Source organism: Leopardus geoffroyi, chromosome D1 (assembly GCF_018350155.1).
Source record: "Leopardus geoffroyi isolate Oge1 chromosome D1, O.geoffroyi_Oge1_pat1.0, whole genome shotgun sequence".
Taxonomy (NCBI): domain Eukaryota; kingdom Metazoa; phylum Chordata; class Mammalia; order Carnivora; family Felidae; genus Leopardus; species Leopardus geoffroyi.
In genome coordinates this window covers 39,320,382-39,334,002 of record NC_059329.1, presented here as the reverse complement: position 1 = coordinate 39,334,002, position 13,621 = coordinate 39,320,382, and positions in this window count along the sequence as shown.

Genomic DNA, 13,621 nt, shown 5'->3' with positions numbered 1-13,621 from the left:
AAAGACAAGAGACACCAGAGAGTGTTCTCATCCCTCACCCCTAGCTTGAGCATACAAAATAAAGGTCTTGTGAGGATGCAGTGGGAAGGAGGCTATCTGCAAGCCAGGAGGAGAGGCCTCACTAGTACTTTGGTGGCACCTTGACCTTGGACATGTGACCTCCAGAAAATTTCCTGTCAGGAAATAAACTTCTGCCTTTTAGTCCACCCAGTCTGTGGTATTTTATTATGAAAGTCCTAGCAGACTTAGACAATACCACTAGATGGAATTAAAAGGATTATTTAACCAACAAAAGTAGGAAGCAGTGAGGGTCTGGGAAAGAGTCCAGGAGAAGTGAGGAAGTAGGGAAGTTTAAGTGAGCTGATCACTCAGGTTCTATGACAGGGAACCAATAGATATTAGAGAGAATTGATAAGTCAAGAAAGGGGAACTTTGAATACATTATTTAAAGTTACAGAGGTGAACCCTTTAAGAATGCTTCCACTCCAATTACTAGAACATCTGACTACAGTGGACTGAAGAAATAGTTATTTTTTCTCCTCATCCCTCATAACAAGCAGTGCAGGAGGAAGCAGCTGCTGGCATTAATTCAGAAACACCCCCAACATCACTGTAATTCTCTTGGCCTTCTCTTCATGATCACAAGTTGGACCTTGCATCTCCAGCCATTGAGACCTCATTCCAGACAGGAACAAGAAGTAAGGGAGAAGGGATAGCACCAGCAGACTAGAAGGAAAAGAAATCATGCCTCAGGTTTGTAAATTACTACATGTCGTGGACAACTTGGGGTGTGACTGTTGAAGCCACAATTTTAAATCAGTGACTGCTAAGAATCTACCTGATGTGATGTTTCCTGGGGTAGCCCAGGGAGGTTCCAAATTCATTTAGCATCTTTAAGAGTCTCATAGCTAGGTATTTAAGCCATCCTCCTTGAGCTATCTAATCTAGACCTCAATGATGGCTACTAGATGATTTGGCAAGACATACAACTGCACAGAGTAATGGTCAAAAGCATGGCCAATGGAGGGGCACCTGGGTGGTTCAGTTGGTCAAGCATCTGATTCTTGATCTCAGCTCAGGTATTGATCTCAGGATTGTGAGTTCAAGCCCTGCATTGCACTCAGCATTGGGTGTGAAACCTATTAAAAAAATCATTACCAGTGGAGTTGGAAAGACTTGGGTCTGACATTCACTACATACTTCTTACCAATTGTGTCAAATTGGACAGATTACTTTAGATCACTTTCCTGAATCTCAGTTTCCTTGCTTATAAAATAGAGATAGTGGGGCACCTAAGTGGCTCAGTTGGCCGAGTGACCAACTCTTGATTTCAGCTTGTCATGATCTTTCAGTTCATGGGCCCCAGCTCCATGTTGGCGTCCATGCTGAGCTTGGAGCCTGCTTAAGATTCTCTCTTGCTCTCCCTCTGGTTTGCATTCTCTCTCTGGTTTGCATTCTCTCTCTCTCTCTTTCTCCCTCAGAAGAAAGAAAAGAAAAGAAAAGAAAAGAAAAGAAAAGAAAAGAAAAGAAAAAAAGAAAGAAGGAAGGAAGGAAGGAAGGAAGGAAGGAAGGAAGGAAGGAAGGAAGGAGGGAAAGAAAGAAAGAAAGAAAGAAAGAAAGAAAGAAAGAAAGAGAAAAGAGAAAGAGATAAAGAAGAGAGAGAAAGAAAGAAAGAAAGAAAGAAAGAAAGAAAGAAAGAGAAAAGAGAAAGAGATAAAGAAGAGAGAGAAAGAAAGAAAGAAAGAAAGAAAGAAAGAAAGAAAAGAAAAGAAAGAAAATGAAATAAGATAGTAACACTTCACAGTCCAGTGTTTGCAGTGAGAATTCACTACTCTATTGCCAACTCTTAGAATGCCTGACTCACTGAATGTTTGTTGAATAGTTTCTGAATGTTTTCATTTCCATTTACCTAAAAACTGTCATCATGTCTGAAGTCGGCACCTCCTTTTTTTTACGGTGACTCTTAAGTCAGCTTTCAACTTTACATTCAACCAAATTGCATATAAATTGCATCTCTCAAGTAGTTAATGCATAATAGAAGCTGGAATTTAAAAACAACTTCACGAAAGAAATTCTTGTGCAAAGTGAATTATGGGACTTTTGTTCAAAACGTGTCCCTGGGCTGAAGCAGCATGTTCCACGCCTACTGCAAACACTGAGCAATGTTGTTCAAAGTGAAGGAATGGGAAAACCCAGATTCCACAAACAAGGAGTAAACTAAAAGCCGAAGTGCTGAGTAGGAGTTGATAGCGGAGCCGCCCCTGAGAATATCAGGACTATTTCAGAGGGTCAGGTTGTGACTATGAGGCCACATTCGCCACGGGGAGGGGTCAGGGCTGGAATTTCCTGCCTGGTGCCAGAAGCCTATCCATGGCTTGGATGTGGGGCCAAATTTACCCTACTCATGGGGTTTGGAAAGCTTAAGCTTGAGAAACAACCTTAACTTATTCAGTTATAATAGCAGAAAAACTAGGTCAGGTTAATCTTTTTGTATTAACAACGAAAGATCGGGAAAGGCATTTTTTTTAATGTTTTGAGAGAGAGAGAGAGACAGAGTGCTGGCGAGAGAGAGAGGGAGATGCAGAATCTGAAGCAGGTTCCAGGCTCTGAGCTGTCAGCACAGAGCCTGACTGGGGGCTCACACTCATGGACCACGAGATCATGACCTGAGCCGGAGTTGGATGCTTAACTGACTGAGCCACCCAAGCGCCCCAGTCTGGAATAATATTTTAAGGCAACTATCTGAAGGCACTGGAGAGGAACAAGATCATGTAGAAACTGGGTAAGAGCCCACCCTTGAAATACAATTACAATTGGTGTGATTTGGGGGTTTCAGGCTTTTTGTCCTCATGCTGCCCACCACAGGGGAAATCAAGGTTACTGCCTGCTAGACCCAAATAAGAAAAATGAAATTCTTCAGAGAAACATAAAATCCAGAATCTGGTCACCATACCATCGTAATATCTATAATGCAGTCAATCCAAAAAAAATCACCACACATGCAAAGAAACAGAAATATGTGACCCATTCTCTAAAGAAAAACCAGGCAAAAGAAACGAATTCAGAGATGACTTAGATGTTGCAATTAGCAGACAAGAAATTTTAAGGCAGCCACTGGCATAGCAGTTCAAATATTTTACGGGAAAATATGTTTATTGTGAAAAGATGGAGTGATAATCTCAGCAGAGAAATAAAAGTTATAAAAAATAATCAAATAGGGGAAGGATGGGATTTCTGTAATGGTAGATTTAAACGTTCAGGGAATCGTTGGGGCACCGGGGTGGCTTAGTTGGTTAAGCGTCCGACTTTGCTCAGGTCATGATCTCACAGATCGTGAGGTCGAGCCCCGTATCGGGCTCTGTGCTGACAGCTTGGAGCCTGGAGCCTGCTTCAGATTCTGTGTCTCCCTCTCTCTCTGCCCCTTACCCGCTCACTCTCTGTCTCTCAAACATAAATAAACATTAAAAAAAAAAAAGTTCGGGGAATTGCTTTTGAAGATAAAAATGTGACAAAATTATTTGAAACTATTTCTGTCCTGTGAAAGATAATGCCAAGAGAATAAGAAGACGCTCCACAGACTGGGAGAAAATATTTGAAAAAGACACATCTGGTAGAGAACTGTTACAAAGAACTCTCAAAATGTGACAATAAAAGAACAAACAACCTGATGGAAAAATGGGCCAAAGACTTTAACAGACACCTCACCAAAGAGAGTATACAGGTGGAGGGGCACCTGGCTGGCTCAGTCGGTTAAGTGTTCAGCTCTTGATTTCAGCTCAGGTCACGATCTCACAGTTTCATGAGTTCGAGCCCTGCATCAGGCTCTGTGCTGACAGCATGGAGCCTGCTTGGGATTCTCCCTCTCTCTCTGCCCTTTCCCTGGTCGTGCTCTTTCTGTCTCTCTCAAAATAAATAAACTTAAAAAAATAAATCCTTAACAAAAAAGAAGATATACAGGTGGCAAATAAGCATATGAAAAGATGCTACATCATTTGTCATCAGGGAAACACAAATTCAAACAATGAGCTACCATTACATACTTATTAGAAAAGCCAAATCTGGAACCAATTAAAAAAATTTAAAACTGAAAAATACATCTAAAATCCATGCCCACCACTTCTATTCACTATTGTAGAGGAAAATCTAGTTAGTACAAGAAGATAAGAAAATGATATAACAGTTATATATGTTACAAAGAAGTAAAGCTGTCTTTATTTGCAAATAACATGATCATGCACATAGATAATCTAAAGAATCTACACATACACACACACACACACACACACACACACACACACACACAAAGTCTGCTAGAATGAATTACTGATTTAGCATGGTTGCAGGATAAGAGTTTGACATAAAGGAGCGCCTAGGTGGCTCAGTTGGTTAAATGTCCCACTCTTGATTTGCACTCAGATCATGATCTCACATTTCATGAGTTCGAGCCCTGCATCAGGTTCTGCGCTGACAGCACAGAGCCTGCTTGGGATTTCTATCTCCTTCTCTCTCTGCCCCTCCAGAGCTCGCTTGCTCGCTCTCTCTCTCTCAAAAAATAAATATATAACCATAATTAAAAAAAAAGAGTTTGACATAAAAAAAAATGTTTTCTGTATGTTGGATCTACAAAAAGGGATGAGAAGCCCAGATGTGATGGCCTAACAAATGCCCTTAGGGCCTGACGGGGGTAGGGAAACTTAACACAACATAAAATTAGGTAAGAAAAAGTGCTTCAGCAAAACTTTGTATAATAAGGGAGGAAGAGATTCCAGCTTCCCCCGGGAAGAAAATCGGGCTTCTGGATGATAAAACTACTTTGAGTGGGTAAGATCTAAAAAGGCATCCAGCATTTCTGAGGCGCAGAGCTAGGTAACTCTTCTTTGAAGGGACTATGTCTGGTTTGACTACCTGTACTCTTTCAATGGCTCTACAGAGACTTCCCAAGTGCCCTGTCATGCTTGAAATTCCATGCCTGGGATGCTTTAAAATTTTTCATATTCCACAACTTACAATTAGCAATCTTTATGTGACCCAGGTTCTGGCAGACACACTCACAGATACCTGGAAGTCAGAAGTGAGCTATGTGACGTAGAAGCTGGGTGAAGGTCAAAGTGCTCTTCTATTGGACACTGAGTTTGAGGTATTTGGTTGATTTGTGGCAGCTGTGGCAGAGATTCTCCTATGCTAGGTGGTGAATGATGGTCAATGACAGCAGTGGGTTTTCTTCTAGCATTGTCCCATGGAGTAACTGGGCATTTCTCTTGGTGGATGCGCTTCTGCTGGTAAGACCTCCCAAGTAGGTTCTCTAGTTCCTAAAAATCTCTCTAATAATATTGCAAAAATTGCATTTAGACTTAAACTAGCTAGAGTGGGTTCTGTTTTCTATAACAAAGGACATTGGTTAGTAAGGAATTTGCTCCAGAAATTGTGGCAGGCTACAGAGTTTCAAAGAAATCGGAATCTTGGGGCGCCTGGGTGGCGCAGTCGGTTAAGCGTCCAACTTCAGCCAGGTCACGATCTCGCGGTCCGTGAGTTCGAGCCCCGCGTCAGGCTCTGGGCTGATGGCTCAGAGCCTGGAGCCTGTTTCCGATTCTGTGTCTCCCTCTCTCGCTGCCCCTCCCCCATTCATGCTCTGTCTCTCTCTGTCCCCAAAATAAATAAACGTTGAAAAAAAAATTAAAAAAAAAAAAAAGAAAGAAATCGGAATCTGGAATTAGTTGTCTTATGTCAGAGAATTTGAAGGCCATGGGGATTGGGTTAGCAGTACAAGAAGAGGCACAGGTGTGGCATAGCATATTTGGGTTTGAGCAGTCACTTAAATGAACAACCATGGTCACTTGGAATGAAATGCATATTGAAGGCAAAGCTTTGGTGACCACAGCAATGGACCATTATCACAGATGTAAGAAATACATGGATTGTAGTGTGGGATGGCTGCTTCTAACTAAGCTGTAATAGTTTTAAAAAGAAAAAGACAGGCTGAGAATTTGTAAAATTCTCTGATGCAGTCAGAGAGTGAGGGATATTCTGTGACTGTCCTGATAGACTTTCCTGTATCTCAAAACTGCAGAATTAATGTAGCTAGCATAGTGGTTAATCAGATATAGTGGGCTGTCAAATTACAACATATGTTTAATTCATAGCCTCCTTTGGTCTCTAGTGTGAAAGTTAAGTCATTTATAAGGGAGTGTGGCACCCTGAAAATTAGAATGGGAATATTTGTGGGTATTCAGATGACTCCAATAACCCCAACACTTCACTAAGCCTCACTGAGCCTTTCTTGCTGAAGAAGTTCCTCCTCTCTATCTGATGAGGCCGGCCCATCCTGATTACAGACCCAGAATAACCTCATCAGAGAACACCTTGATATGAATTGTCAAGCCTCTTCAAATTCCACTGCTAACTCTAGAACCCAGGGTGCTGTTATGGGGCCATTTACAACATCAAACCCAGAGGAGATATTGCATACCAAACCAGTTGTATGATTTAAATAATTGGAATATGTAAACATGTAGGTAACATATGTGAGAATGGATGATCAGAGTGCTAGAACAGGGAGGAAAGAATAAAAATGTTAATTAGGCTGAATTTTATCAAATTTGGAAAACACACCAGAGATTCTGGAGTCAGTGGATTAAGTCTGGGCTGCTGAGAAGGGTTTTTTTGTTTTTTTTTTTTGTTTGTTTGTTTCTGATGTTCAATTTACATTCTTTTTTTAAAAAATTGTGGTTAAAACACACATCATATTTATCGTCTTTTTTCCAGTAAAATAAGACCAAGAAAAAGAGCATGTGGTTTCTTCGTTTTTAATTGAAGTATAGTTGACATATGATGTTATATTAGTTTCAGGTGTACAACACAGTGATTCCTCAATACTTTGCTCACCACAATAAGTAATATTTGCCATCTTAATCATTTTTAAGTGTACCATTCATTAGTGTTAAACACATTTGTCATACATACATTGTCATACAACTAATCTCCAGAACTCTTTTCATTTTGCAGAACCCCAAACTCGATACCTATTAAACAATTCCATATTTTCTTCTCCCCCCGGCCCCTGGAAACCACCATTTTACTTCCTGTTTCTATGAATTTGACTACTCTAGGTCCCTCATAGAAGTAAAATCATACAATATTTTTCCTTTTGTTACTGGCTAATTTCACAGAGCATATTGTATGTACCATGTTTTATCATCCATCAGAATTTCCTTACTTTTTAAGGCTGAATAATATTCCATTGTGTGTATAGACCACATTTTCTTTATCCATTCATAGACTGAGAGACAGTTGAGTTGATTCCACCTTATGACTTGTGAATAATGCTGCTATGAAGATGGGTGTACAAATACCTCTTGACAAGACTCTACTTTCAAATCCTTTGGGTTTACAACCAAAAGTGGAATCTCTGAATCATATGGCAATTCTATTTTTAACTTTTTGAGGAATTCCCACACTATTTTCCATAGGAGTTTTCCATTTTACATTCCTACCAACCACGTACAAGAGTTCCAATTTCCCTACATTCTCTCCAAACTAGTTATGTTTGTTTTTTTTTTTATACTAGCCATCCTAATGGGTAGAAAGTGGTATCTCATTGTGATTTGGATTTGCATCTCCCTAATGATTTATGATGTTGAGCATCTTTTCAAATGTTTGTTGGCTATTTGTATATCTTCTCTGGAGTAATGTCTATGCTGATCCTTTGCTCATTTTTTAACTGGGTTGTTTTTTGTTGTTGTTGAGTGGTAGAAGTTCTTTATATATTCTAGCTACTAACTCCTTATCAGATATTTAACTTGCAATTATTTTCTTCTATTCCATAGGTTGCCTTTTTACTGTCAATTGTTCCCTTTGATACACAGATGTTTTAAATTTTGATGTAGTCTGATTTATCTATTTTTTACTTTTGTTGCCTGTGCTTTTGGTGTTCAAGAAGTTATTGCCAAATCAAATGTCATGAAGATTTGTTTCCCTTATGTTTTCTTCTAAGAGTTTTATAGTTTAAGCTCTTACAGGTCTTAGGTCTTTGATTCATTTTGCATTGATTTTTGTATACAATATGAGGTAAGGGTCCAACTTCATTCTTTTGCATGTGGATATCCAGTTTACCTAACATCACTTGTTAGAAAGATTCATTTCCTCCATTGGTTTTAGCACCCTGGTTGAAAATCATTTGACCATATATGTGAGGGTTTATATCTGGGCTTTCTATTCCATTGGTCTATATGGCTTTTTGCCAGTATGACACTATTTTGATTACTGTAGCTGTATAATAAGTTTTGAAATCAGGAAGTGTGAAACCTCCAACTTTGCCATCTTTTTCAAGATTACTTTAGCCATTTGGGGTCTTGAGAATGGTTCTAATTGATTTAATTAAAAATCAATAATAATTTAATTATTAATTTAATTATTTTATGATCTGCTAGGTTTCTATTATCTCTGGGTTCAATACTGATCTATGACAAATGAGCTTGAGATGTCATGAATACCTTTGTAAGTTAGGAGAAGTAATACAAAGACTTTGAGAACTAGGAATAGAACAGTGGATTTATTAGGTGTGACCCATGCATTCATCCTTAAATATGTCACCCAGAACTTTCTATGGCATAGAGAAACACACTAGTGAGAGAAATGCAGGCATATGTAAAAGTGCTAGAGTGGATCTTTTCCATGCATCAAAAATAAATGTGAGGATGCTGTCTTTGAAATGTGCTTCCTAATGTGAATGAAGTTAATGGGATTAGATTCTAGGGTGGCAAAAGCCAAGCATTAGTACTCAGCTCTAGTGGCACAGAAGGTATTAGTATAGCAGTTAGTAGGGTAAGTTCAGTAATCAATGATTTGGCCCACAGGATCGTCATGGTGCCTAAATCATCACAGGGACCTTGAATAAATAGAAGAACATCCTACTATGGTACTACTTGATTTGAATAACAAAACAAAACAAAACAAAAAACAGCTATAGGTCTGGCAAATGCAGCCCTAACTTTAGCCACCACATTTGAAATTCAGAGCCCCTTATTTAATTTCCATTCCCAAATTAGTTTACAGACCATGGATCCCTTGAATAAAGAGAAGACTATGACAATATCACTGTAAGTATTATAGTTCTCCCAATCAGCTTCTCTAAACTGGCTTATGGAATGGCCATATTCCCAATTTGGAGATAACTGGATCAGCTTTTGGTCCACATAATTAAAAAAAAAATTTTTTTAATGTTTATTTATCTTTGAGAGAGAAAGACAGAACACGAACGGGGGGTGGGGGACAGAAAGAAAGGGAGACACACAATCTGAAGCAGGCTCCAGGCTCTGAGCTGTCAGCACAGAGCCCGATATAGGGCTCAAACCCACAAGCTGTGACATCATGACCTGAGCTGAAGTTGGATGCTTAACTGACTGAGCCACCCAGGCACGCCTACATCAAATTTTTTTAATGTCTATTTATTTATTTTGAGAGAGAGACAATGAGGTGGGGGCTGAGAGGGAGAGAGAGAATCCCAAGCAGGCTCCATGCTGTCAGCGCAGAGCCTGATGTGGGGCTTGATCTCACAAATTGCAAGATCATGACCTGAACTGAAATCAACAGTTGGATGCTTAACTGACTGAGCCACACACGTGCACCTACACCAATTCTTAGAGAGAAAAAAAGCCACTGTGGCCCATAGGTGAGAGTGAAGACTTATAGAGGTCAAGTGATAAATGGAATCCTGCCTGTGTCCAACTCATATGGGGCCCCTGAGTCTATTCTGTGGCTAATTCCTGAGTTACTAAGTGTAGAGTTAGAATACTTGGCAACTTGCAAAATCCACACATGAGGTCACTTACAGTAGTGTCAAATGGAAGCCCCTGAAGCTCCTCCTCCCAGTGAAAATATAAACCAAAAGGAATGTCACATATATGAAGGAATCACAGCAGTTGGTGTCAAATTAAATACTTCATAGGTGCAGAAGTAATGATTCTTATTTTAGTCATTCAACTTACCTACTTGGCCTCTACTTAAAATAGATCATCTTAAAATAGGACTAGAAATCTCAATACTACCCAAAGCAATTTACACATTCAATGCAATCCCAATCAAAATCGCACCGGCATTCTTCTCAAAGCTAGAACAAATAATCCTAAAATTTGATGGAACCACAAAAGACCCCGAATAGCCAAAGTAATATTGAAGAAGAAAACCAAAGTGGGAGGCATCACAATCCCAGATGTTAGCCTCTACTACAAAGCTGTAATCATCAAGACAGTATGGTACTGGCACAAAAACAGACACATAGACCAATGGAATAGAAGAGAGAACCCAGAGTTGGACCCACAATTATATGGTCAACTAATCTTTGGCAAAGCAGGAAAGAACATCCAGTGGAAAAAAGACAGTTTCTTTAGCATATAGTGCTGGGAGAACTGGACAGCAACATGCAGAAGGATGAAACTAGACCACTTTCTTACACCATTCACAAAAATAAACTCAAAATGGATGAAAGACCTAAATGTGAGATACGAAACCATCCAAACCCTAGAGGAGAAAGTAGGCAACAACCTCTTTGACCTCAGACACAGCAATTTCTTGCTGGACACATCTCCAAAGGCAAGGGAATTAAAAGCAAAAATGAACTATTGGGACCTCATCAAGATAAAAAGCTTCTGCACTGCAAAGGAAACAATCAACAAAACTAAAAGGCAACCGATGGATTGGCAAAGTTATTTGCAAATGACATATTGTATTAAGGGTTAGTATACAAAATCTATAAAGAACTCACCAAACTCCACACCTGAAAAACAAATAATCCAGTAAAGAAATGGGCAGAAGACATGAATAGACACTTTTCCAAAGAAGACATCCAGATGGCCAACAGGCACATGAAAAGATGCTCAACATCACTCACCATCAGGGAAATACAAATCTAAACCACTCTGAGATACCACCTCACATGGGTCAGAGTGGCTAAAATGAACAAATCAGGAAACTAAAGATGCTGGTGAGGATGTGGAGAAATGGGAGCCCTCTTGCACTGTTGGTGGGAATGCAAACTGGTGCAGCCACTCTGCAAAACAGTGTGGAGGTTCCTCAAAAAATTAAAATAGATCTACCCTATGACCCAGCCATAGCACTGCTAAGAATTTACCCAAGGGATACAGGAGTGCTGATGCATAGGGGCACTTGTACCCCAATGTTTATAGCAGCACTTCCAACAATAGCCAAATTATGGAAAGAGCCTAAATGTCCATCAACTGGTGAATGGATAAAGAAGATGTGGTTTATATATACAACGGAATATTTCTTGGCAATGAGAAAGAATGAAATCATTCCATTTGCAGCAATGTGGATGGAACTGGAAGGTATTATGCTGAGTGAAATAAGTCAGTCAGAGAAGGACAGATATGATATGTTTTCACTCATATGTGAATCTTGAGAAACTTAACAGAAGACCATGGGGGAAGGGAAGGGGAAAAAATAGTTACAAACAAAGAGGGAGGGAGGCAAACCACAAGAGACTATTAAATACAGAGAACAAACTGAAGGTGGATGGGGGGGATGGAGGAGAGGGAAAATGGGTGATGGGCATTGAGGAGGGCACTTGTTGGGATAAGCATTGGGTGTTGTATGTAAGCCAATATTAAAAAAAGAAAAGATCAATAAGATTACTAAAACTAACAGACTGACTAGGGAAAAAAAGGAAATCAGAAAAGCATCCAATTTCTCAGCAGCAGTGCTGGAAAGTAGATGAGCGATGCTGGCAGGCATAATAAATTTGTGTTGTTTAAGCCACTAAGGCTGTGGTTATTTGTTATGGCAGCAATAGAAAACCAATAGAAATCCCTTCAAAATTCAGTTTGTTCCTATATACCTTTTCTTGGCCAACTGCTAGAGGATGTGGTCTTCTAAAATAAAAGAGTATATTAAAAAAGAGGAAGACAGGGGTTTAGGAAACTGGAAGACCTAGTCCCTGGGTAGAGGACAAGGGAGGGTCCTGGGAAGAGCAGGTATTCTGCAGACAGAGAGATCTGCCAGCCCAGGGAAGAGCAGCTGACAACCCAGGAGGTGTGGGGGAGGGGTGCTGGCAGATACTTGATGTGTGTAGACAAGTCACAAAGGGACTCTCAACTATTTTTAAAAATTGTGAAAGAATTAGTGATAGTGACATAAAAAACTAAGCCAGAAATAAAAAGGAAGTTTTAACTCCAGAAAAGCAAGATTGTTTTTAAAAAGGAAATATGATTGTCATATCCTACTTGTCTTAGAAGTCAACTCTATTTGCATGTTTTAATAATACAGATGTAGAAGTAACTTGATTGGAAGGATACAGGGAAGAAAATTAGGTTAAGGACTGTTTTTTCCCTTGCTGCTTTCCTTTCCTGAATATTCTTTCCATGCCTGAGTATTTTGTGAATTTGACTATGATATGCCTTGCCGATGGTCAGTTTTTGTTGAATCTTATGGGAGTCCTCTGTGCTTCCTGGATTTTGATGTCTGTGTCCTTCCCCAGATTAGGAAAGTTTTCAGCTATACTTTGCTCACACAAAACTTCTGCTCCTTTTTTCTCTCTCTTCATCTTCTGGGACTTCTATGATTCAAATGTTACCCCTTTTTAATAAGTCACTGAGTTCTCTAAGTCTTGTATAGTAATCTTTTGCCTTTGTTTCCCTCTTTTTTTCTGCATTATTTTCCATAATTTTATCCTCTATCTCACTGATTTGCTGCTCTCCTGTGTCCATCCTAGCTGTCATGGTATCCATTCGAGATTGCATTTTGTTTATAGCATTTTTAATATCAGCCTGACTAGATTTTAATTCTTTTGTCTCTGTAGAAAGAGATTCTCTGGTGTCATCTATGCTTTTTTCAACTCCAGCTATTATTCTTATAATCATGGTTATAAATTCTAGTTCAGACATCTTACTTATATCTGTGTTGATTAAGTCCCTGGCCATCATTTCCTCCTGTTCTTTCTTTTGGGGTGAATTGTTCCATCTTGTCATTTGGGGGAAGAAAAACATTAATAAAATAAAAAATTAAAATTAAAAAAGAAACAAAACAAAATCAAATCAAATAAAGGAAGCTAGATCCCAGGTGTGTTTCAGTCTGTTTGTTGAAAAAAGCTTGATAGAATAGAGGAAAAAGAAAAAGGAAAGAAAAAAAAAGTTAAAAGTTAAAAAAAATTACAAATTAAAAAAATTTAAATAGTAAAATAGAATAAAAGAAAATAAAATAGAATAAAAAATTAAAAAGAATTTGTTTTTTGTATCCGAGAAAGAGAAAAAAAGAAAGGAAAAAAAGAAAAGAAAGCAAAAGCAAATAAAATGAACAAATAAGTGAACCAGCAAACACAATGAAACCCAAGTGAACTTACATCCAGTTTCCCCTAGAACTGAAACTTTGAATCACACTACATACACTAAGCAGGTGGAGGGATTTGTGCTGGCCTTTTGGGGGATATGGCTGGAGGGCACAGTTGGGTGGGGCTTGGTGTAATGGCTCCATTTTCCACTTGGTGGCACTGCTTAGTTTACTGGGGTGGATCTGTGAGTGTGTGTGTGTGTGTGTGTGTGTGTGTGTGTGTGCGCGCACATGTGCATGTAGGGGTGAAAATGGCCTCACCCAGCTCCCCAGTCTCTGGCACAGG